This window comes from Cololabis saira, chromosome 6 (genome assembly GCF_033807715.1).
Source record: "Cololabis saira isolate AMF1-May2022 chromosome 6, fColSai1.1, whole genome shotgun sequence".
Lineage (NCBI taxonomy): Eukaryota > Metazoa > Chordata > Actinopteri > Beloniformes > Belonidae > Cololabis > Cololabis saira.
In genome coordinates this window covers 4,238,076-4,265,024 of record NC_084592.1, presented here as the reverse complement: position 1 = coordinate 4,265,024, position 26,949 = coordinate 4,238,076, and positions in this window count along the sequence as shown.

Genomic DNA, 26,949 nt, shown 5'->3' with positions numbered 1-26,949 from the left:
AAGTTTTAGTTTTGTTCCTTTGATTTCCAGCATTCAGTACCAAAGCAGAAACTGCTTCTGGACAACACTGGACAGACAAATGAAGTCCGTATCATCAGCCATCTTCATTGATGGCAATAGTCGATGCTCCTTGATGTGTCATCATATAAATCACGCCCCTGCAATGTTGTGATTGGTTCGGTACATTCTGTACTGGTGGTTGTGGCTGTGAAGGTAAGGTTTTCACAAACAGAATGGGTAGGGCTGGCCACCTTGTTTTAAAAAATGTTGTGAAGAAGTGCTAAATTTCATTAAATGCACTGATTTGCTCTTGACATGTCATTAAATGCCAAAAGACAAATCACGTAAAATTAAATTATGTTGTCCCGATCGATCGGCCGCCCGATCACAGCATTTTCAAAACATCGGTATCGGCCAAAAAAGCATTTAAACATTTAACTTCACTTCCGGCCGGCGGAGTAAGCGAAACTAACATGGTTTACATATTTGAATTGTGAAATGTTATATCTGTTCATGTTCATTAAGCTGCTGCTATTCATTTCATGCCATTCAGAATGTTGCATAAAGGTTAAGCCAAAAAGTATTTTAATTTTCTTGTGTTTGTGAGTTTGACTGGATGTCATTCAACTACCTCTTTTGAAGTTAAATATATTCATTTTGCTCACTATTCTGCACTTTTTATATTTTGTGGCACCAATGCTGATAAGCTTTGTTGAAATATATGTCCATGTTGTTCTCCAATGGACAATAAAAGAAACTTGGGATAATTTAGTTTTAGTCCTTTTTTTTTTTTTTATTCATTGCCAAAATGTATCTGATCGGAAAAAAGTATCGGAAATGTATCGGGAGCCAAAAAAGTGATCGGATCGGGAAAAATCGGGATCGGCAGAAACTCAAACTCAAGTGATCGGGATCGGATTGGGAGCTAAAAAATCCTGATTGGGACAACCCTATTATGTTGTAGAGGCTAAGACTCTCAGGGGAAAAAAAGGATTGGGAAGGGTTGGTCAATTTTCTGAAATACTCCATGGTTTAATAGACAACTTAAGAAATACAGTAAAACATACAATTGCACAGAATTTGAGGACTTTGTCCTATTCATATAAAAAGAGACTGAAATCCAACACTAAGTGACCTTCATCTTAGGGCAGTGCTGTATTAAAAACAGGCGAGTGTATGCTCTCAGGAACGCCTCCGAGAAATGTTTACAGTGAATACAGTTCATCAGCAGAAATACATGCTTTTAACCTCTGTTGTGCAAAGGAACGATCATAAAGAAGAAACAGAAAAGCCATTGTTTGTCTTTTTTCTGGTCCCCTTTAAGAAGAACTGAAAAAGAAGTAAACCATCCTGTCGTATGATGAAGCAAAATCTGAGACTCTTTTTGGAAATGTTGGATAATGTCTCCTCCAGTATTACGTGCCTGGCCTGCAAAAGTCTGTGCATGCGTGTGTATGAGTGCGTATGTGTTTTCCTATTCCCGCATCTCGTTCCCCATTCCTCTTTTTTCTTTCCAACAACCTGACGGGTTTCCAAGCTCAGCATTCCACTTATGTTGTGAACAGTGGCAGCTCGATTGACGACCTCAGTCGTCAATAGAGCTAAATCAACCATGTGTATGTTAGACCCCATCCCGACTCGACTATACAAAAATGTTCTTTCTCTTATTGGCACGACAATACTGGACCAGATCAACTTATCACTAAACTTAGGATATGTACCACAGGTTTTTAAAGTTGCAGTAATTAAACCTTTACTTAAAAAACCTTCTCTTGACCCAGACATCTTAGCTAATTATAGACCAATTTCCAATCTTCCATTTATCTAAGATTCTGGAAAAAGAAGTTGCAAGCCAGTTATGTGACTATTTGTATAAAAATGATCTGTTTGAAGTTTTTCAGTAAGGGTTCAGAATGCATCATAGCACAGAGACAGCACTGGTTCGAGTCACGAATTACCTTCTTATGGCCTCAGGTAAGGGATTAGTGTCCATATTGGTTCTACTGGACCTCAGATAAAGGAAACCAGCAATTTCTGCCGGACCCCCCTTCAACACACTTGAAGTATGGAGAACCAGCTGGCAGGAGACCCCCCGACCCCCTCAACTCTCAGTCAACCCAAACACGAGTTTACCACCGGGCGCTGACCTTCCCCGCAAGGACTGGTCAACACTAAACCGGCTACGGACGGGTGTGGGCCGTTTCAACGCCACCATGCACCGCTGGGGCCTGCGCCCATCAGCAGCCTGCCCATGCGGAGCCGAGGAACAGACCGCCCACCACATCATCCACGAATGCCCCACCTTCCCCCCACCCAATGACCTTGACCTGAATGACCTGAGTCCCGACACAGAGAGCTGGCTGCAGCGGCTGAGCGACATTGCCTAGCTGCCTCACACGAAAGAAGAAGAAGAAGAAGAAGAAGAAGAAGATGAAGGATTAGTGCCCATACTGGTTCTACTGGACCTCAGATAAGGGATTAGTGTCCATACTGGTTCTACTGGACCTCAGATAAGGGATTAGTGTCCATACTGGTACTACTGGACCTCAGATAAGGGACTAGTGTCCATACTGGTTCTACTGGACCTCAAATAAGGGATTTGTGTCCATACTGGTTCTACTGGACCTCAAATAAGGGATTAGTGTCCATACTGGTTCTACTGGACCTCAGATAAGGGATTAGTGTCCATATTGGTTCTACTGGACCTCAGATAATGGATTAGTGTCCATACTGGTTCTACTGGACCTCAGATAAGGGATTAGTGTCCATACTGGTTCTACTGGACCTCAGTCCTGCTTTTGACACTGTAGATCAGCATTTTACTGCACAGGTTAGAGCATGTTGTTGGGATTAAAGGGACAGCCCTACGTTGGTTTAAATCATATCTATCTGACAGGTTCCAGTTTGTTCATGTACATGAGGTTTCTTCAGAACAGTCAAGGGTCTGTTATGGTGTTCCGCAGGGTTCAGTGCTAGGGCCAATCTTGTTTAGTTTATACATGCAGCCATTGGGAAGTATAATCCAGAATCACGACATACACTTTCATTGCTATGCTGATGATACGCAGCTCTATTTGTCTATGAAGCCGGATGAAACAGAACCGTTAGTTAAACTTCAGGCATGTCTTAGGGACATCAAGGACTGGATGTCCGGAAATGTTTTGCTTCTAAATTCAGATAAAACAGAGGTTATCATTCTTGGTCCAGAGCATTTTAGGAAGTGATTAGATGGTGTTGCGATGGCTTCCAGTGCAACTGTGAGAAGCTTTGGTGTTGTTGTCGATCACGATTTGTCGTTTAACCCATTTATAAATCAGGTTTGTAAAATAGCATAGCAAGCAAATAGCAGACGGGCGTTCTGCTATCAGGCACCATTACTATGGAACCAACTTCCAATCTGGGTTAAGGATGCTGACACCACCTCCACCTTTAAAACCAAACTGAAAACCTTAGTAAAGCCTATAGTTAGTGTTAGTAAACCTTTAGTTAGTGTTTAGTAAACCTCTAGTTAGTGTTAGTAAATCTCTAGTTAGTGTAAACTCTAGTGTGTTAGAGTCAGTAGTCATAGTTGCAGCTATAGAACAAGACTATAATAGTTAGTCTCAAACTTTTTCAAAATTTTCACGACCATTCGGCGCACCGTGTGGAAAGGCGCACCCTTAGTTTTGTGTGTAATTTTTGGATTTAAAACACACATACGGCGCACCGATTGAAAAGGCGCCGTCTACGGACACGGATCGCACACACACGCGTGCCGCAAAACACACAAGCGCGCTGCAGAACACACACAAGCACACAAGAGTGCTTATTTAAAAATAGAGCGGGAGCAAAACTTAGTTTGATTGTATTTTATTTCCGTTTTTACATTAATCAAACCCTTCAAAGTCCTCATCCTCTGTTTCTGCATTAAAGAGCTCCGCTAATTCAACCTTGCTAGTCCCAATTTCCTCGCTGTCAGAGTCACTTTCCGGGCCGTGCGGCGCCTCGGAAATGATGCCGGCTTTTACAAAAGCCCGAACAACAGTCCCAGCAGAGACGTTAGCCCACGCATGATGTGTGAAAAAAAACACAGGGTCGCCGTACATAGACCCGCCTCAGCCACTCGATCATCTCTTCATCCATCCAGCCCTTTTCATTTGCCTTTATAATGACTCCGGCTGGGAAAGTCTCTTTAGGCAAAGTTTTTCTTTTAAAAATCACCATAGGCGTTTCTGTACATCAGCGTGGCAGCCAAGCACAACAGTAAATAAACTTTTCATACCCCGTTGTGCGGATCCCCCACCGCATTGTTCCCGTCCTCTCCGCCGCGCTGGACGGTTCCCGTCCTCTCCGCCGCGCTAGCCTACGGCGTAGGGTACGGCGGCGACGCGCACCCCCGTCCTCTCCACCGCGTTACCGGGATGTCGAACATGTTGGTGATGTGGCTGGGCTGGATGCGTTTGTCGGTGATGTGTCGGCTGCAGATTGAGCGGATGCTCTCCATCTTTGCTGCGCTGGCACCGTGAAGCGAAAGCGAAAGCACCAAGACGGACCTCCATGAAATTGTTCAATTTTCATTTCCAGCGCTACTGCTTTCAGTCGAATGGTGGCCGTTGAAACGCTCCTTCCACCCGCTGTGTGCTTCACACACCCCCCTTCCCCCTTTAACGTCTGAGGATGGTCTCTATCACGTCCGCAACTCACGGGTGCTTCACACGCCCCCTTCTCCCTTTACCGTTCTCATGGTGGCCGTCTGCCTTACATTACCGTAATACAGGTAATAGAAACGGCGCACTGTTTCATTGGGCGCGCGGCACATTCTTTAAAAAAAAAAAGAATTTTATGTGCGCCTAATGGTCGCGAAAATACAGTAGCTTCGTGGTAGATATGCTGCTATAGGCCTATGCTGCAGGGGGGCACCGACATGTTTGCAGGCCGGAGCTTCAATTCAATTCAATTCAATTTTATTTATATAGCGTTTAATACAACAGATGTTGTCTCTAGACGCTTTCCAGAGATCCAGAACATGAACATAAACACAAACACAAACATAAACATAAACCCCCGAGCAATTATTACATAAACAATGGCAGGTAAAAACTCCCCTAGTGGGAGAAAAACCTTAAGCCAAAAAGTGGCGAGAAAAACTCCCCTTTAGGAGCTGCGTGCTGGCCTGCGCCCCCTGCATATGTTAAACACCTCCTACCAAGACTTGATCCAGCTGACAGGGTAATTGCAGATACAGTACATAAATGGGGGAATTGGATTGGGGTCTCCAAGTACATCTAAGGGTGCCCGTTTGTTTTGTTTCGATTCAGGGGATAAATCGATACAGTTGTTTCGTTTTTCATTTCTATGTTTTGGCAAAATGTAAAATAATCTAAGGCTGGAGGACTTGCTGGCATGTTAGCTGGGTCTCACGTTTCCACTTTCGAGGTAAGCAGAATCAATCAGCTGCTGGCTATAAGCTGAAATTTAGGAATGCAGTGCAAGGAATCCAGCACATCAACTGACCACAGTGGTACCCTCTGCAATGTTACATCAGTAGCTGTTTTGTCTTGTTTAATTTAGGAAACTGACAGAAAAGCTGGGGGGAAAAAACAACATATTCTTACATTTCGGAAGAAAAGATTCAGATTTTGTTACTGGGTTTCACCTGATGAATAATTTACTAGCTGATTCAGCAGAGTATTTTATGAACAGGCCTATAATTTCAGCTCTAAAATATTAATGTTTTTTTTTCATTTTCTGTTTTAAGCAGAAGGAATCGTCATCATTCGTGACATATTACAGTGTAAGTTCTTAACACATTTTACTTTCTTTTAGTAATCTCTCAAAAACACTTCAATACTTGTGACATTTTAAGATGACACGTGTGTTGAAGATTTCTGCAGTGTTGGAGCGTCTGATGAATGCTCACACAGAACCACATACACACTTCAGACAGACTGAGCGTCTGCCTCCCGGGTCACTAATGGACACAGAGAGCAGCAGGGATCAATACCAGCCAGAGAGAGAGGGAGAGAGATGGGGGAAATTGTCTGACTGGAACACAGTAAAGCACAGGTGTACATTTTTTTAGTTTGAGATGTAAAAACACTATGCACGGGTTCAATAAAAATGTATCTCTACAGACTTACTAATCAAGTGTAAAAAAAAAAAAAAAAGCCTATTTTCAATGTTGTCACAATACCTTTTGTTTGAAATACATTCCAAGGTATAGCAAAATAATCAAATTACCTTATGCTTGTTTATGCTTGCTGCAACTGTAAGTTCATACCTGTCTCTCATCAGCACTAGTGAACAAATATCTGATGTGTCCAAATTCACCTCTTGCTTATATAATGAAATGCTCCTTAAGCTGACTTCAAATATTCACAAAAATGTTCACTGACTGCGTTTCCATGCATCAATAACCCTTTTAAAACCCAAATATTGGCAATAACCCAAATTTGCACGGCCATGTAAACACCAATAACCCCTTTGAATAACCCGAATTTGCTCATATTCCGGTTTTTAAAAACCCCAATATGAGCCCTGGGTTACTCCTTTTAAAACCTGAATATTGGGTCATGTAAACACCAAACGGAATATCCCCATCAAACGGAACATGAATGTGTTTTCTGCACATGCTCTGTTCACAAGGAATCCTGGTCTTTTGAGTCCAGGAAGTTCTTATAAACACGGAGAAACCAAGACCAGGAGGAGACTAATCACTTCATAAATGTAATGAAGGATATGAACATTTCTGCATTTGTAGACGGTAGAAAGTACCGGGATAGAAGATTTAAAAGAAGGCGAGGGAAAAGTTGCGCGAAGCAGCATTTGTTTTGAATTTGGATACAGGAAAAAGAAGTGGAAATGACGGGAATTGCATCATGATGTTCTCCGTGCGTCGCTGGTTTGATGGAGATATCCTGAATGATTAATTACCATGTAAACCGAATATTCTGAATGTTTCAGTAACCGGAATATTAGCAATAACCCGAATTTTGACTGCATGTAAACGTAGTCATTGTCACCGGCCCATGTCGTGCAATAATTCCTTTTACAGTGGCTTACTATTCTGTATACTACTGATGCTATGAGACCAGTACAGTGTATAATAGGCAGTATGCTGTTTCAAAAACAGCTCCTGCTACTCTGTCCTGCTTTCTGGTTGTGTTATCCTGTTGTCATGCCTGCTCACCTCCTGTTGATCTCTGGGATATCCAGCTGTAGTAACACTTTTCTTTAAATAAAACACGCTATTACTGCTGCTGTCCTGCCCTCCTGCATCTGGGTCCTTGTACATCCGTGCCCTTGTCACTATACCATGAAGATTAAACTTTTTCTTTTTGGTGAGACTTACCATTGGCCTCATGTTAGTTATGCTGCTACAGGATACAGGCTTAGCCTGCAGAAGGCCGTGAGCACCTCCTCCTCCTCATATGTGTATGCTGTAAACATCTTTGCTTCTGTTTCTATTAGGGCCGGAGCACTTACAGTGTGAAGGCCCTATTGTATCTGTAGGAATTTTCTTTCTTTCTTTCTTTCTTTCTTTCTTTCTTTCTTTCTTTCTTTCTTTCTTTCTTTCTTTCTTTCTTTCTTTCTTTCTTTCTTTCTTTCTTTCTTTCTTTCTTTCTTTCTTTCTTTCTTTCTTTCTTTCTTTCTTTCTTTTTATTTTTCAGACAAAATGAGGGCCTTTTTTCCCCCTAAACGTGCCCCAAAAGTCACCAAATTTTGCATGCAAGCCAGGCCTGGCCAAAAATGTGATATTTAATGGTTTGCATTAATGGGCGTGGCCTAATGGCTCAACAGCGCCCCCTAGAAAACTTTGTGCCTTAAGACCCACAATACGGTTTGACGTACATGCACGAAAATCTGTCCACACCTGTATCATGTCGCAACTTAAAGAAAGGTCTCTTGGGGCCATGGCCGAAACCGAACAGGAAGTCGGCCATTTTCAATCGTGTCATTTTGGTGCAATTTATGTCATTCCTTCGGCAGTTAATGCGGCCCAAACCGTAACGTGCACCCAGGTGTGTTGTACATCAAAATGTGCGTCTCCATCCTGCGACGACGTGCCTTACTTTTCTCGGTCAAAAGCGTTACCGTGGCCGAGACGCCAAAAAGCGCACCCCCCTTTCATCTGATTGGTCCATATTTGATAGTTCCTACTTTCTGCCATAACTTTTGAATGGTTTGACATAAAGACTCGTGGGTGGTGTCATCGGACTCGGTTTTGAGTACTTGACCTTCATTGGCATGAATTAGCCCGCCCCTTCTTCTGATTGGTTGATATCTGATAGTTCCTACTTTCTGCCATAACTTTTGAATGGTTTGACATAGAGAGTCGTGGCTGGTTTCATCCACTAAATGTCCAGGCCTGAAGAATCTACATCAAGTCATAAAAGCTTCCACTGCAGCCTGAACGTGCACCAGGGTGCGAGGGCCCGTTCATCGCTGCTTGTAGCTTTAATTTTTTCTTTCATTGCAGGTATCCCTTGTGTCAAGAAGACATAGTATGGGGGTATTATTGTTCCAATATTATTTGTGTGTGCGTATCTCAATCTGTGTGTGCGTAAAAAGATTTGTGTGTCTGTATTCAGATTTGTGTGTGCGTAAAAAGATTTGTGTGTCTGTATTCAGATCTGTGTGTGCGTAAAAAGATTCGTGTGTCTGTATTCAGATTTGTGTGTGCGTAAAAAGATTTGTGTGTCTGTATTCAGATTTGTGTGTGCGTAAAAAGATTTGTGTGTCTGTATTAAGATCTGTGTGTGCGTAAAAAGATTCGTGTGTCTGTATTCAGATTTGTGTGTGCGCAAAAATCAGCCGGTAGCTCTTGGTTGGCTGTCTTTGCACACGTGGATTTTGACACAGTTCTGCCGCGGCAAATCTGTAAAAAGATCTGTGTGTAAAACGATTTGTCCGTAACTTTTGCTTTGCCCTGAGCTCGGACTCACAGGCTCACGCCAGGCTACAGTAGCAATGCAGCCTTCACACCACTAGTCGGCGCGTAGCTCTCAGTCAGTACTTCACCTGCAGCAGTTCCATCGGGTTTCTGAACATATTATTAGACATCGTTTGGACTTTTATACTGCATGCAAACACCTGAACCCCATCTACTTCGGACCTATGTCTGACATTTAGTAATCGGGTTGCATATGGAGTAAGATAACTTCCAAAAAGATGTGTTCATGTTATAACTATTCGTATTCATAATGATAAACATTTGTATGTAAATAAAAACGTTGTACTCAAAATTCTGCTGTCACGCACATGAGTCTGACAAATTATTAGGTTAAGAGTAAGAAATTAGGTAAGAAATTGACCTTTTACGTCTCATTTATTCATTCACACACGCACTAATATATTTGGGAAACAGTTAGGCACCAAATGTGTTCTCTAATATTACATGAATTACTCCTACAGTATGTGGGATCAATAAAGTTCTTATTTTTGCCATCTGAGAAAATTAAATATATTATATTTGATGCCTAACTGTTTCCCAAATATATTAGTGCGTGTGTGAATGAATAAATGAGACGTAAAAGGTCAATTTCTTACCTAATTTCTTACTCTTACCCTAATAATTTATCAGACTCATGTGCGTGACAGCAGCATTTAGAGTACAACTTTTCTATTTACATACAAATGTTTATCATTATGAATACGAATAGTTATAACATGGACACATCTTTTTGGAAGTTATCTTACTCCATATGCAACCCGATTACTAAGTGTCTGACATAGGTCCGAAGTAGATGGGGTTCAGGTGTTTGCATGCAGTATAAAAGTCCAAACGATGTCTAATAATATGTTCAAAACCCCGATGGAACTGCTGCAGGTGAACGTACTGACTGAGAGCTACGCGCCGACTAGTGGTCATGGATCTATTATAAAACGCTAGTGGTGTGAAGGCTGCATTGCTACTGTAGCCTGGCGTGAGCCTGTGAGTCCGAGCTCAGGGCAAAGCAAAAGTCACGGACAAATCGTTTTACACACAGATCTTTTTACAGATTTGCCGCGGCAGAACTGTGTCAAAATCCACGTGTGCAAAGACAGCCAATCAAGAGCTACCGGCTGATTTTTGCGCACACATAAATATGAATACAGACACACGAATCTTTTTACGCACACACAGATCTTAATACAGACACACAAATCTTTTTACACACACACAAATGTGAATACGGACACACAAATCTTTTTTTACGCACACACAAATCTGAATACAGACACACAAATATTTTTACGCACACACAGATCTGAATACAGACACACAAATCTTTTTACGCACACACAGATTGAGATACGCACACACAAATAATATTGGAACAATAATACCCCCATAACATAGACCTAATGTCTTCATGTTCATGTACGTGTCATCCTCTCACTCCCCTCTTTTTGCTTGTGTAGTGTGTGTGGCTGCTCGTCTGTATGTGGCCCTGCGATAGATCTGTGACCTGTTCAGGATGTAACCCTGCCTTTCCCCTGAAGACAGTTAAGATCGGCTCCAGCAGACCCCAGTCACCCCAGATGAAAAATAGGTTGAAGTGGGAATATATAATGGAGGGATAAATGGCTTCCTTTGTCCTATATATTGTGTAAATACATTTTTTTGCCAGATGGTTTGTCACACGGAGACATCTGAGCGATCATCCCTAGAAACCCTCTGGAAAAGGTCAAGTAATGTCAAAAAACATTCGTCACAAACACTCAGGTGTTTGGATAAACTGCCTATGAGGTGGTAATTTAAAAAAAAAAATCGGATCAACAAAGGGAGCAGTACAAAAACCTGTTTTCAGTCAAGAAAACCCTTTAGTTTTGGTCTCTGCTCGTATTTTGATGATTTCTCATACGACTGCTGTAAAACACGAAGCATGATGTCTGGGTAGAATTGATTTTTCTCATGATTGGGATTGTGATCCAGCTGCCTTGCAAGGTTAAAGATGTGAATAAAAAAACAACTTTCATCCAACACAAAGAACTATTATCCCAAACAACTTTCCATTCTGAACTGCAGCTCTTTTGTTCCCAGTCAAGTGCATGTTTCAGAAACCATGTGACTCATCAATAAAAATGAAAAACTCACAGATTTGATTTTTAATTGTCTGCCAACTCCTTAACAGGAGAGTAGACAGAAGCCCATTGGAGGACTTTAATTTTGACTATTTGACTGTCAATCTTTGACTGTGACTACGTTTACATGCAGTCAAAATGCGGGTTATTGCTAATATTCCGGTTACTGAAACATTCGGAATATTCCGTTTACATGGTAATTAATCATTTGGGATATCTGGATCAAACCAGCGACGCACGGAGAATGTGATGACGCAATTCCCCTCATTTCTGCTTCTTCTTCCTGTATCCAAATTCAAAACAAATGCTGCTTCACGCAACTTTTCTCTCACCTTCTTGTAAATCTTCTATCCCGGTACTTTCTACCGTCTACAAATGCAGAAATGTTCATATCCTTCATTACATTTATGAAGTGATTAGTCTCCTCCTGGTCTTGGTTTCTCCTTGTTTATAAGAACTTCCTGGACTCAAAAGACCAGGATTCCTTGTGAACAGAGCATGTGCAGAAAACACATTCCTGTTCCGTTTGATGGGGATATTCCGTTTGGTGTTTACATGACCCAATATTCAGGTTTTAAAAGGAGTAACCCAGGGCTCATATTGGGGTTTTTAAAAACCCGATTATGAGCTAATTTGGGTTATTCAAAGGGGTTATTGGTTATTGGGCCGTGCAAAACCGGGTTATTGCTAATATTCGGGTTTTAAAAGGGTTATTGCCTGCATGTAAACGCAGTTTGTGTGTTCATCTGATACACCAGATCATTTACAGCCTTTCGAGCTTCTTTCAGTTGTTTTCTTCAAACAAATCTCCAACTTAACGAGCAGTTCTCATGAACAAATTGAACTAAATTGGATTAGATGTCGTGCTGTTGCTGCCCAGGCTGAGCAGTCTGGAAACTCAGTCATTTGTCAGTGGCAAACAAGTGATGGTGTTAACGTGACATAAAAACAAATCTCATTGTGTAACAAGCCCAGAACCCTGAATATGAAATGCACGGTGTAATTACAAGTCATTTTAAGTCTTATTGGCAATTATTATAAGCTATTATCAGCCACACAAAGCAGCGGGCACTGTGTTGATGGACTGTGGACTGCATTCATTTGTCACTGTCACACACACAGAGGAAAACACTAATACACACATAAATTGATACACACCATGACAAAGGCCCCTTCACTAATACACATTAACTAATTCCCTGTCACTTGCAATGAGTTCAGATGTTGTCAGGGTAAACAAGTGAGCTACCGTTGCTATAGCGATTACAGCTATTTGGGAAGGTCATGACTTAAAATTCATATTTTTGAATTTATGATGTTCACCTAAACGATCACTTTAGCCTTGTATGCAGGGGTTAATTTGTGCCGGATCCTGCCGGAACAAGATCCGGCACCTCTCGATTTTGGCCTCCCTGTGTTCCGGGACTTATTTGGGCAGATCCGGCACCTCTCGTTTATAAAACAATAATAATATAAAAAAGTTTTTTTAATGTATAAAAAATTATTATATGCATAAATTCATTAACAGAACAAATCCCAAGAATGTCATGTTGTTTATAAAGATTTAACGTCATTTGAAAGAGTCAGAGATTTGTTGATGCAATGAAAAGATGGGCCAGCAAACCACGCCCCTGACCAAAAAAACTTTGGAAATTTGCTGGATCTGGAGAGCCAGCAGGGAGCAACGCAAACATGTCAAAAAGACAGCTGAATTTACTGTCTTTTTTCAAAAAGAAGGAAGAGTTGCATGATTCTTCAAAACGAATCAGAAAAGCAACAAGCGGCGATGAGGGCAGCTGCAGCACAATCAATGTGCTCCTTGCGCCGCGGACACATACACATGAATGGATTTGTGTCGGTTGCTGTGGATTATGTTCTCACTACAAATAAAAAAACGGGCTGAAGCCCCCACAAATTTGATCTCACCCCCCCCCCCAAAATTAAGAGGACATTTTTACCTTTCCAACGATACCAATATTGTGTTTGTACAATTTAAAACGGCATTATTTTGGGGTTGATGCAGCCGCGTCTCTGCCTGCAGTCACTGCACTGTGCAGCAATGTCCCGCCCACAGCACCATCTGACTGGTTACACACAGAGACAGGCACGGGAAAGAGCCAATCAGCGGTGAAGGCTGTGCATGCTCTGTGCTCACACAAACATAGCAGAGAATAAGTTTAGCCGGGTAGAGAAGCTCCGGAGCTATGTTTCCAAGGTAAGTTAAGGCAGCAGACACCATATTACTGTTATTCTAGCTTTCCAAAGTGCACCAGATTGATGCATTTAAATGCATTATGCTGAAAAAATTTCCCGGGGGGGGGGGGGTGTGTGTTGTGCGTGCGTTCCCCCCGGGAAATTTTAATTTTACCTGGTCATTGATTTTAATCTAGTCAGTCAGTGTATGTGGGAAATTATAATTAGGGGCTGAAATTAACAACCCTCTTTGTGGGACCTTGTTTGTCCTGCCATCATTGAAACTCCCCTCATAAGAACATCTTTAATTTTATTTATTAACAAGCTCCTTGCTACGTTTGAACAATTTCATGAAAACGTTGTTACTGAAAATTAATGAGTTAAAAATGTTTTGCAAAGTCTAACAGTCATAATAATGAAAATCAACATGTGGTTTTATTTAAGGTCAAATATGAAGGAGGAAATATGAAGGAGGGGGGGGCATAAATTAATTAAGCTGGACTGTTTAAAAACAAAACCATAATTAAATGTCTAACTAAGGGTGCTTTCACACCTGTCCCGTTTGGAGCAGTTGTTCCGGAACAGGGAACGTTTCCCCCTAAAGATCGGAACGTTTGGTATATGTGAACACAGCAATCACGCTCTGAAACGGCACAAAACAATCGAGCCGAGATCCTAGGAGAGGTGGTCTCGGCCCAATTCCATTCGAGACCTGAAACGGTTCATTTTTTTTATTTGTAGTGAGAACATAATCCACACAGCAACCGACACAACTCCATTCATTGTGTATGTGCGACCGCGGCACAAAAAGAGGAGTCGGAACTTCTCTCCTACTAGACGTGCCGAGATGTCGTCCCAGCACGGCACGGTGAAATTAAAAAATTTTCAATTCGGGCAGGTTTTGCGCAGCGCAAACCCGGCTGCGGCAGGCGGTCTCTTGCCCGCCGCTGAGCTCCGCTCTGCGCCGAGCGCACATAAATGAATGGGTAAAGCCTGAATTATGGTTCTGCGTTAAATCGACGCAGAGCCGACGCCGTACCCTACGCCATAGGCTCTGCGTTGGTGTAACACGGAACCATAAATCAGCCTAAATCCGGCGGCTGCGGTCTGCGCTGCACTGAAAGGGGCGTGTTGTTTTTCCCGGGGTGCGGAAGAGGAAACTCCTTCCGCGTTCATTTGACCAATCAGAGAGCAGCTGGTTCGTGCATGGCATTTGTTAACAGCTTTGAACCGCTACAGACGCTTGCCTTGTGAACACAAACTCCACAAACGAGAAACGGAACAACTGTATTGATTTAGCCCCTGAATCGGAACAAAACAAATGGGCCACAGGTGTGAAAGCACCCTTAAAGTAATCTGTGGTTGATTCTTATACAATTTCAAATACTAGACCAACAATATTTTTTCCATATTGTTTTTAAGTGAAATACTGAATGTAATTGTTACCAAGGTTTAACTCTTCAGTGCTTTTTTTAATTATAATTTTCAATTGTCTGTTAGAGCCATAATGAAGTTTTCTGTTCACCCTGTATTTTTTGAGTGTCTAATCCCTTTTGTCAGTGTACGCCCTCTGCAGGTGACCTGGTGCGGTGCACTGACTCCCATATAGGGGTTGTCCTTGGGCTTGGTGGAGGAAGCAGGTGCCAGGCGGACACCATTATTGACCTCAGCCATGCTCAGCTCAGCAAATTCATTATTTTGGCATAAAGCCCAGTGGTAAAATTTGTTTTTGTAAAATAAATCATTGTTACACCGCAAGGAATGGATACGTCATCATTGGTTTATTGCTGAAATGCTGCGAGTCAGTTAGAAGTCGGTACCTGTGTTCCATGTGGCAAACATTTCAGACAAAGGAAAGAAGAGGGGTTAATGGACAAACCATCTTTCACTGTTTTTGCCACTTCAAATGTCAATAATGACGCCGTGGATCCACGAATGGAGTGGAATTAAAGTGAGCGCTCTAAGGATTTAGTTTGAAATCAAAGAGCTCGCATGGATGCGCTTTCTACACATATATTGAGCTGTGTGTCGGACTGATTGAGGAGTGACAAAATGGAGGAATTGGAGAGCCTGGAGGAACAGGATATGCCTGCTAACATGGATGCAGGTCAGGAACTTGCACGTTTATGCTCATCCCGTGCAGGGAAAATGTCTCATTTAACAAGGAGAATGAACATTATAAACAACCTCATGACAGACCAAGAATTCTTAGAGGAAGTAAAAGGCAACCTCACTAAGTTTCATGAATTACTGGACAGTTTCAATGAAGTGAATTCTTCCTATGTAGAAAAGCTTGATGATGACTTAAAGAAGGAAGATGATGAACAATGGTTTCAACCCAGAATCAAACAATTGGGCGCTTTCCAAAGTAATGTAAATAAATGGATGTCTATGGTGGAAAAATCTATGGACGGAGCCAGATTGGAGAAAGCCCAGATGGTAACTCCTGAAGCTTCACTTTTAATTGGTAAAGATAGGCCCGAAATAGGCAATACCCAGGATAAGCCTGGAGAATTAAGCCCCATCCATGATAAGCCTGGAGACATAGCCCCTACCCAGGATAAGCCTGGAGACATAGCCCATACTCAGGATAAGCCTGGTGATATTGGCACTGATGGACAGAGAGGACTAGTAGGTGTCCAGGGGGAGTCCTTTACCCTCCCGGGCCCAGCTGCTGAGTGGAGGCAGAAAAAGGGATCCTCCACATCATCATCCTCCAAAGGCTCCACAAAATCATCATCATCATCCTCACGGCATAGTCTACGCATCAGTGCAGAGGCAGAAAAAGCTGCCTTAATGGTCAAAGCTGCAAAATTGAAGGAAAGGCACGCCATTGAGGAGCAGGAACAAGAGCTGAGAAAAAGAAGAGAAAAACTGGAAATTGACACTGAGCTACAGGCGGCTATTGCAAAGATTGACTATTTAACTGAGGCTGAGGGATCAGAGAATGTTGATGTATTGTCTGCATCGGCACCACTGTTTACATCTGATTCTCAGGTAGTAAGGCCAAAAGATGGAGTTCAGATCCAGTTTCCCCGGCCTGGTTCAGATAAACAATCCATTCCCCTGCCTACTGCCAATGCACAATGGCAGCCCACTCATGATGTTGCCACTGTTGCAACCCATGTTACTCAACCAAAACAATACCAGAATATTCCCCCTTTGTTTATTCCCATTGCTCAGTCACAGCCACCTTTGGCTCCCCCTAGTGCCCAGGTGTCGCAACTACAGCAAACAACAAGTGCTTTTTCTACTGCAGCCCCTATTGTTCATTCACAGCTACAGACCCTGGCCCATGGTAGACCCACTCCTACTGTCGCTCGTGTTTCCCAGCCACTTGGCACACAGTCAAGCCCGCCACAATGGCCACTTTCACCTGGCTCTGTTCAGGATCCTAAGTTTAGCGGAATTCTGGAGAGCCAAAACGAGTTAACAAGGATTCTGATAAAACAGCAACTCCTTTCCACACTCCCACAAGGCACCATCCCAGTGTTTGATGGTCAGGTATTAGAGTATCAATCATTTATAAACTCATTTGAAAACATGGTTGAAAGTAAAACAGATAATAATAAAGACCGGTTACAGTTTCTGATCCAGTATACTAAAGGCCAGGCTCAGAGGCTTGTTAAAAGTTGTGAATACATGACTGCGGACACTGGCTACTCTAAGGCCAAAATGTTACTCAAAGAAAACTTTGGAAACGAGTACAAGATTTCATGTGCATACCTGGACAAGGCCCTCTCCTGGCCCCAAATCAAACCTGAGGATGCAAGAGCTCTGCAGGAGTATGCAATGTTTCTCAGGTCCTGTTGCAATGCCATGCAACAGATGGACTACATGGAGGAGTTGGATTCAGTATCCAACATGAGAAACCTTGTACTGAAACTACCATTCAAACTCAGGGAAAGATGGCGCCTCCAGGCCTATGAGCTGCACCAAAGCAGAGGCGCACGGGTTCGAATCCTGGACCTTGTTAGTTTCATTGAGAAGCAGGCCCGTGTTGCCGCTGACCCTGTCTTTGGTGACCTTCATTCCGAGAAGCCAACAGCCAGAGGAAAGGCAGATGAGGTAATAGGCAGAGGAAAAGCTAAGCCCCCTACTAAGTCATATCCGTATAAGTCATCCAGTAGTAGTTTTGCCACTAGCATTACTATGACTCAAAATGCAAAGCCTGAACCTCCATGTATATTTTGTAGTCAGCAACACACATTGGAGGTGTGTAGACAGTTCCTAAAGAAAACACATAAAGATAGACTTAATTTCTTAAAGTCAAAAACATTGTGTTATGGTTGTTTTGGCTCAAATCATATGAGTAAACAATGTAAGAATAGACTCACCTGTAAGATATGCAAGTTTTCTCATCCCACTCCCCTGCACATAGACTACAAAGCAAAGATGGCCAAGAATGATGATGAGCCTGCAGCACCCATAGGGGGTGCTGTCGAGTCAAATGCCCATAAAGGGGCCGGGAACCAGAATAGTGTGGGATCCACTGTCTCAGTTGATGTTGGCCCTACAATGGCTAAGCAAGCTGTAAAGCCTTCAGCGCCCACAAGGGGTGCCGAAACAGAGTTATGTGCCCACATAGGGGCCATAGAGCAGGAGAGTGGGCTGTCCATAGTTCCAGTCAAGGTTAAAGCAGCCAAAGGTGACAAGATAATACAGGTGTATGCTCTCCTAGACCCCGGATCCACAGCCACATTCTGCTCTGAGAAGCTCACATCCCAACTAGGCCTGAGAGGCAGGAAGAAACAGGTCCTGCTACGCACAATTAATGAGGAGAAAACTGTTGAAACTCAGGTGGTGTCAGGAATTGAGATTTCAACACTGGACAGCGACACTTTCTTACCCCTACCTGCTGTCCTAACCCAGAGTGAAATGCCTGTCACTGCAGTCAGCATTCCAAGGCAAAATGACTTAACGCAATGGGCGTATCTAAGCCATGTCAAACTTCCCCACATCAATGCAAAGGTGGAGTTATTAATAGGAACTAATGCTCCAAATCTATTGGAACCGTGGGAGGTTGTAAATAGCCAGAAGGGGGGTCCCTATGCTGTTAAAACCCTCCTGGGATGGGTTGTAAGTGGCCCTTTAAAGAGCAATGATGACTGTATGCTGAAAGTTACTGCAAACAGAATCTCAGTGGCTAACCTGGAGGAGCTGTTAAAGGCCCAGTACCACCAGGATTTTAGTGAGGTAGCGTCGCAGGAAAAAACAGAGATGTCAAGGGAAGACAAAAAATTTGTTGAGATTGCCAATGGGGCTGTCTTTAAAAATGGACACTACAATCTAAAGCTACCTTTCAGGAATGACAGCAGTGAGATGCCCTGCAACCGCCAGATGGCAGAGCACCGGCTGCAGAGCCTTAAAAAGAAAATGGAAAAGGACCCAAACTATAAGGAGGAATATGTTGCATTCATGACGGACATTTTCGAGAATGACTATGCAGAGGAGGTCCCACAGAATGAACTGAAACAGTCACCAGGCAAGACTTGGTACCTACCGCACCATGGCGTGCGTCACCCAAAAAAGAAAAAGCTCAGGGTTGTTTTTGATTGTGCAGCCTCATACCAAGGCAAATCCCTGAACAGTGAGCTATTACAAGGCCCCGATTTGACCAACTCCCTTGTAGGGGTTCTTTTACGATTTCGACATGAACCCATTGGAATCATGGGTGACATTAAGTCAATGTTCCATCAGGTCAGAGTGGACAGGTCTGATGTGGACTACTTGCGCTTCCTGTGGTGGCCACAGGGGGACACCAGCCAAAATCCAAAAGAGTATCGTATGCTGGTGCACATCTTTGGTGCTGTGTCCTCCCCAACCTGCGCAAATTTCACACTCAGAAAAACGGCTGATGATAACAAAGAAAGCTTTTTCCCTCATGCTGCAGAAACGATACAGCACAACTTTTACGTCGATGACTGTGTAAAGTCAGTAGCCACAGAGTCTGAAGCAATCCACCTAATCAAGGACCTAACCTCACTGTGCCACAAAGGTGGTTTCCAAATCACACAGTGGGTGAGTAACAGCCGTGCTGTTTTGGCCTCCATCCCCCAAGAGCATAGGGCTAAAGAAGTGAGGTCATTGGATCTGGACAGTGACAGCCTCCCAATCGAACGGGCTCTGGGGCTACAGTGGAATGTGGAAAATGACAACTTCCAGTTCAACATCAACCTTCCACAAAAGCCTCAGACACGCAGGGGCATTCTCAGCATCGTGAGTTCAATTTTCGACCCACTTGGCTTTTTTGCCCCACTCATTCTCCCAGCCAAGCAATTGCTACAGGAGCTTTGCCAGATAGGTCTTGGATGGGATGAACCTCTACCAAAAGCTGCATCACTACAGTGGAAGGAATGGCTGGACAGTCTGGAACAGGTGCGGCACTTTAAGGTTGCACGCTGTATGAAGCCCGCAGGCTATGGAGCACCAACACATGTCCAGCTACATCACTTCACGGATGCCAGTGAAAGCGGCTATGGCTCGGTGAGCTTTATAAGGCAAGTTAATGCTCAAGGCCTTATTCATGTCACTTTTGCCCTCGGAAAGTCCAGAGTCCTCCCCCTCAAACACATGACAGTGCCACGACTAGAGCTAGCAGCTGCAGCACTAGCAGTAAAAGTGGATAAGATGCTGAGTAGAGAAGTTCACCTGGAATTACATCCCTCAGTCTTCTGGACGGATAGTCAAACAGTACTCAAATACATCGGAAATGATCATGCCAGGTTTAAAACATATGTAGCCAACAGGGTTTCACTAATCCATGACAACACAGAGCTATCCCAATGGAGGTTTGTAGGCACAAAGGAAAATCCTGCGGATGATGCCTCCAGGGGGCTAAATGTAGTCAAATTCAGGGTGCAGAGGAGATGGATCTACGGCCCTGATTTTTTGTGCAAACCTGAGGACAGCTGGCCTGAGGAGAAGGCCTTGGTCTGTAAGTCATTACAAGATGACCCAGAGGTCAGAAAAACCACTTCAGTGTTCACCACAGTGGTGAAAGAAACCCCCACACACCAACTGATTTCCCACTACTCTGACTGGAAAAGGCTGGTGAAAGGAGTGGCATGGTACCTCAAGCTAATGAAAATTTTGTTGCTTATCTCCAAAAAACATAAAGAGATTTTCACAGGCCACGCCCCCACCCGCTCAGTCAACCGGAAACTGAACACAGAGCTTGACAACTTTAAGGCTACATTGGGTGGACAGTCCATTTCAGTGGAGGATATGATGCAGTCAGAAAGGTCAGTCATTGCCTACGTTCAGAAACAGCATTTCCCGGTGGAAATGGAAACACTGGCAGCAACTCCGCCCAGTGTGCCAAAAAATAGCAAGATCTGGAGGCTAGACCCAATCTTGGAGGACGGTGTCATAAGAGTAGGCGGCCGACTACACAGATCCGCTATGCCTGCTGAAAGTAAACATCCTTGCATCCTCCCCAAAGATGCACATGCCTCAATTCTCATTCTAAGAGACATTCATCAGCGCTCCGGACATAGTGGCAGAAACCACATGCTTTCAGAGCTCCGGAAGCACTACTGGATGATAAAAGGAAACGGAGCAGCACGGAGAATTATTTCAAAGTGTGTTGTTTGTCGACGAGTAAGAGGCAAAACAGGAGAACAAAAAATGGCAGATTTGCCTCTGGAAAGAATTCTACCCGACTTGCCACCCTTCACCAATGTCGGCGTGGACTACTTTGGCCCGATAGAGGTGAGGAGAGGAAGAAAAAGGGTCAAAAGGTATGGAGTCTTGTTCACATGTATGGTTACCAGAGCCGTACACTTGGAAGTTGCATACTCGCTTGACACAGACTCCTGCATTAATGCTATAAGGAGATTTTGTTGCAGGAGAGGACAGGCACGCCACTTTCGTTCGGACCGAGGCACAAATCTGGTGGGTGCCCAGGCTGAGCTAAAGACTGCCTTAAAATCCCTGGATGGAGAGAAAATCCAAAATGCTCTGCTACCCAACATGATTCAATGGAGCTTTAATCCCCCAGCGGCATCCCACCATGGCGGAGTCTGGGAAAGACTGATATGTTCCGTCCGCCAGGTGCTCAACTCCACTCTCAAAGAGCAGACTATGGATGATGAGGGCCTACAAACCATCTTCTGTGAGGTAGAGGCAACCCTCAACAACCGCCCCCTCTCCACTGTCTCTTCGGATCCTCATGATGTAGAGCCGCTAACCCCAAACCACCTACTCCAACTTAGAACACAACCCGTCCTACCCCCAGGATCATTCCAGAAATCTGATCTCTACGCCAGACGCCGCTGGAAACAGATCCAGTATATGGCTGATTTGTTCTGGCAAAGATGGACAAAAGAGTACCTTTTGCTACTACAGGAGAGAAAGAAATGGGGTATGGTGAAGAGGAACCTAAATGTTGGAGATATAGTTCTGGTGGTGGACCCCACGGCTCCACGGGGATCCTGGCCGTTGGGTAGGGTGTTGGAGATGAGGCCAGACGCAAAGGGGTTGGTCCGCTCAGTGAGGCTCAAAACAAAGACCTCCATCCTGGAGAGGCCCATTACAAAGTTGTGCCCCGTCCTAGAAACTGAGTGACTGGTCTTCACCCAGCCTGTCAGTAATGTATATACTTTATTTTTTACTTTTCCATTTGTAATATGGCTCCTATTTCATTTACATTCATTGGGTAATTGGCTCTTTGGAGAGCAATTAGGGGCCGGGATGTTAGAGCCATAATGAAGTTTTCTGTTCACCCTGTATTTTTTGAGTGTCTAATCCCTTTTGTCAGTGTACGCCCTCTGCAGGTGACCTGGTGCGGTGCACTGACTCCCATATAGGGGTTGTCCTTGGGCTTGGTGGAGGAAGCAGGTGCCAGGCGGACACCATTATTGACCTCAGCCATGCTCAGCTCAGCAAATTCATTATTTTGGCATAAAGCCCAGTGGTAAAATTTGTTTTTGTAAAATAAATCATTGTTACACCGCAAGGAATGGATACATCATCATTGGTTTATTGCTGAAATGCTGCGAGTCAGTTAGAAGTCGGTACCTGTGTTCCATGTGGCAAACATTTCAGACAAAGGAAAGAAGAGGGGTTAATGGACAAACCATCTTTCACTGTTTTTGCCACTTAATTGTCCTTTTAATAGTTTTTCAATTTGTGTGTCAAGCCATTACAGACTTTGAATAGATGGTGTATTTGGTGTTAAGGTCGGTTACAGGGCTTTCCGACCAACTCAAAATCGGCGCGCCAGTTGCCGGTTCCAGATAGAATTGGCTTGCTTTTCCACTGCTTGGAGAGCCCAGAGAGGTGGGACCATACGGCATTTATTACATCACCAAAGTGGAAGCAAGAGAATAACAACAATGGTAAATAAAGGTTGGTACAGTATGTGCAGACTCTAATTATGGCCCTTAAAATCTTGCTTGTGTAGCGCCCTTAGTCTAAACTATAGATCCCAACTATAATAATAATAATGACACTAACATTCACCTAGGTTCGGAATAAGATGGATTTCTTGAATTAATTAATGGACTCACGAGGGGAGACTGGACGTGAAGTTGAATAGTAACAAATTTTATTGCCTCAGTAGCAATAATATGGCAGTGCAAACAAAATATAACATCTGGTACAAAATAGAGCTCTTTCAAAAATACCCAAAATAAAATAAAACAAAGTTCAAATAAAAGTGTCCCTTTTTCCAGAGATTAAAGAGTTCTTTGACTTGGTGTGTGCACACGGTTCCTAACACTACCCGGGTAGTTCTATTGTAATGGTCTTATCTGGACTTGAATTGATGGGATGAGTCGATGGTTCTGATGTCTTCTGAGGGCGGACCTCACGGCTGGCCACACCTGGTCCGTCCACAGTCGATCGTCTCTTCGTCTCTTATGTTGGCTCGCCACTGAACCCACAAGGATTCAGACTGATCCAGTTCTGGTCTACAAGAATCCAAAAACCAATCTACACACATAGTGCAGAATACATAAGTTACTATCTTCTCTTTCTGTTCATCATAAGACCTCATTACTTAGTTCCATCATTCAAATAATATTTTCAAGTATAACCAATTACTCAGGGTATTCAGTACTTCAATTCTTTTTAAATGAATTGATTTGCATCACACAATTGTATTTTAGTGCAACTTAAAGAATTACTTATCTTGAATTCACATATCACAATATACATTTGAGATATTTAAGATAATTATTTATCTCTTTTAAGCAATAGTAATCAATTTAAACAGTTTTTAATTCACTATTTATATTTTAACAGTTGTTTTAAATGCAACATATCTTCCTTAAATACACATCTTTAATATATTTCCTTTTTTTAAACATAAGGATGAACTGAAACATCACTGTCTTATTTAATGCACTGTCTTATTTAATGCATTTCAACAGCAAAAATGAAATAAACTGCATCTGTGATAATATTATCACAGTGAGTGAATACTCTTAAATAATTTTAATAAACAGAAATGAGTGAATACTCCTACAAATGATTTAAATAATCAGAATGCGTACAAACTGTGTGAAATGTACTGTAGTATGAGTCAGCTTAGCTGCACTAGCTGCAGTGTCAGCATTTTCTCATCAGAAGTAAAGGCACTAGCCGTTAGCATCCCGCTAGCCGTTAGCATCCCGCTAGCGCTTTTAGCGATCTTTTATAAGACGTTCTAGGTCAATTACCATGATACAATCTGTACCACAGTAGTTTAAAACATTAGACATAAATGTCTTAACTCCGATTGGTTTTAGGAAAAGTATCTAAACAAGGGCGTCGTGCCGTTAGCACGAGGCTAATCGACAAGCTAACGAGGTTGAGCCTAAAGCGGCCAGTGGTTATAAACAGCTTACCGGAGTTCACAATGAGAGGGCCCACAGACAAGACGCTCCTCCGTTAGCTTCTCACACACACAGGATTAAATTCAGTTTCTTTGGTTTGTTCACAGCTTTTCAGGTCGTTCGGACGGACCTTTCAGGTCGACATCTTAACCGGGACTGGGAAAAACGTGACCCGCGACACATATAAAGCAAGTGCGCCACTCTGTGGTCAGGCGTGGTATTACACCTCTAAATCATATAAACAGGTTTAGTAACCACTCTTTTCATGTGGGTTACACCCTCCCCTCTTGAATCTGCATGAGTCCCTTCATGAGCTATTTGGTGGTTCATTGGGGAACTATCATAGTCACCAATGGCGTCAAGTGCTTGGTTAAAGCTTTGTAAGAGACTTTGTGCAAAGGAGATTAAGGGTTTACCCAACTGAGTGTAGTGGAAACGGTCAGGGGGCTGTCGTGATCTTTCTGATCTGCGTGTGGAGTCATTTGTTTCTCCATCTGCAGAATCCTCCATATTACTGGAAAATGCATCATTTCCTTCATCAGCTACAGCTGGATTTTCATTTGTCATGTCCGGTTGATTTCCATTTGTCACATCTGGTCGTTTCTCAATTGTCATATCCGTTTCTTTTTCACTTGTCATGTCTGGTTGAATAGTGTCTCCACCGGTAGGGGGATGGTCCACCATGACCTCAGGCTCCTCGTCCTCTACCATCTCAGGTGTCCCAACAGCTTCGACAGGAAGGCTGCTGTCATTAGGTTCATCCTGAGACTGAGAGGTCGGAGGGGCCCTTGGTATGGGTAGCAAGTGTTTATCCTCCATTACTGGGCTCACATTGAGTTGCTGTCTCCTTGGGATTTCAATCACTTTGACAAACCTTTCCTCAGGGATAACAGATGACTGGTTAGGATAGATAGGTGAATCATCCTCAGACTCTGAGTGTTCCTCTAAGAGTTGAGTGTGACTTTGTCTGGTTCTCGGCTTACGGACCTTGGGTTTGACCGGTTCAGTTTCCTCCACTTCGGATAGGTCACCACAAGGGAGTAGGAGATCCCTATGTAGAGTTCTGGTGGGACCATCTCCACTGATGGGCTGTACTTTATACACAGGTAAGTCTCCCATCCTATTTAGGACTTTGTACACCGTCGACTCCCACTTGTCCGCAAGCTTATGTTTGTTTCGTAGCCGCAAGTTCCTCACTAACACTTGGTCACCTTCCTCTAGTGTTGACTCTCTTACTGTTTTATCAAAGCGGCGTTTGTTCCGATCAGCAACCTTTTGTGAATTCCTGGTGGCAATTTCATAACTCTCCTCTAGGCGTACTCTCAAGTTTTTGACATACTGGGAGTGAGATTTAGGAGAGCCATCTTTTACAGGTAGACAGAACGCGATGTCCACTGGCAGCCGAGGCTGGCGCCCAAACATTAACTCATATGGGCTGAAACCAGTGACATCGTTCTTGGTACAGTTATAGGCATAGGCTAGTGGTTTTACATAGTCTCGCCAGTGACTTTTCTCTTTGTCCTTTAAGGTTCCCAACATGCCTAAAAGGGTTCGATTAAACCTCTCTACGGGGTTTCCTCTTGGGTGATAGGGACTTGTGCGCACTTTAGTGATACCTGCTAGAGCACAGAGTTCTTTGACGAGTTGAGACTCGAAATCCCTGCCCTGATCACTTAACAGCCGCTCTGGAAACCCGTAGTGCACCAAAAACTGTTCCCAAAGAGCCTTCGCAACCGTTGTAGCCTTCTGATCTTTTGTTGGTATGGCAACGGCGTACTTTGTAAAATGGTCGGTTATGACCAAGATGTCTTTGATATTGTGACTGTCGGGCTCTAGGGATAAGTAATCTATGCACACCAGTTCCATAGGACGAGTTGTTTGGATATTCACAAGAGGTGCAGATTTTTCTGGTTGGGTTTTCCTTCTGACACAACGTCCGCATGACTTGACTTTTTTCTCCACATCCTCAGCCATTTTTGGCCAATAGAATCGTGCCCTAACCAAGTCCAGGGTCCTTTCCAATCCCATATGGCCCATATCTTCATGTAGGCACGTGAGAATGGTAGGTCTGAGAGACTTGGGGACAACAAACTGGTAAGTTACATCATCTCCTGACCGACGAGTTCTGTAGAGGAGGCCATCTTTCATCTCCAACCTTTTCCATTCTTTAAGCATTAGCTTGAGCTCAACCGAGTCAGAGATAAGGTCGGGATTGACTTCACCTCCAACATCCATGACCTTGACAACCTGTCCAATGACAGGGTCAGACCCTTGATGCTGTTGGAGTTCTGGTTGGCTGTAGGTTGGTATGGTGGAACAACCTAAGACTCCCTCATCTCCGTATATGTCTGGTACTGCGTCAGGATGAATAGCTAGGGATTCCACCAAGGTGATGGAAGGTAAGTGGTTGTCAGCTTCACCTAGGAGATGGCGTTGGCACAAGGCGGTGACTGTGTCTATGGATAGGTCTTGTTTGGGAGAGGAAGAGAAATGGTGTGAGGTGAATTGTTTAATTCGCTCTCTCTCCTCAAGAGAAACTGGGTCGTCAGCCAGAGTGTCATGAGGCCGTCTGGAAAGACCGTCTGCGTCTTGGTTGCTTTTCCCAGCACGGTATTTGATGTTAAAATCAAAAGTGGAAAGAGCAGCCAGCCAGCGATAACTAGCGGCGTCAAGTTTGGCCGACTTCAGAACATACGTCAATGGGTTGTTATCCGTTATGACTGTGAATGTGTTTCCGTAGAGATAGTCTTGGAACTTCTCCACGACGGACCACTTCAGGGCTAGAAACTCTAGCTTATGGGCTGGGTATCGCTTCTCACTGGGTGAAAGCCCTCTACTAGCATAGGCGATAACACGCATTTCGCCATCCTGTTCCTGGTACAGGGCAGCC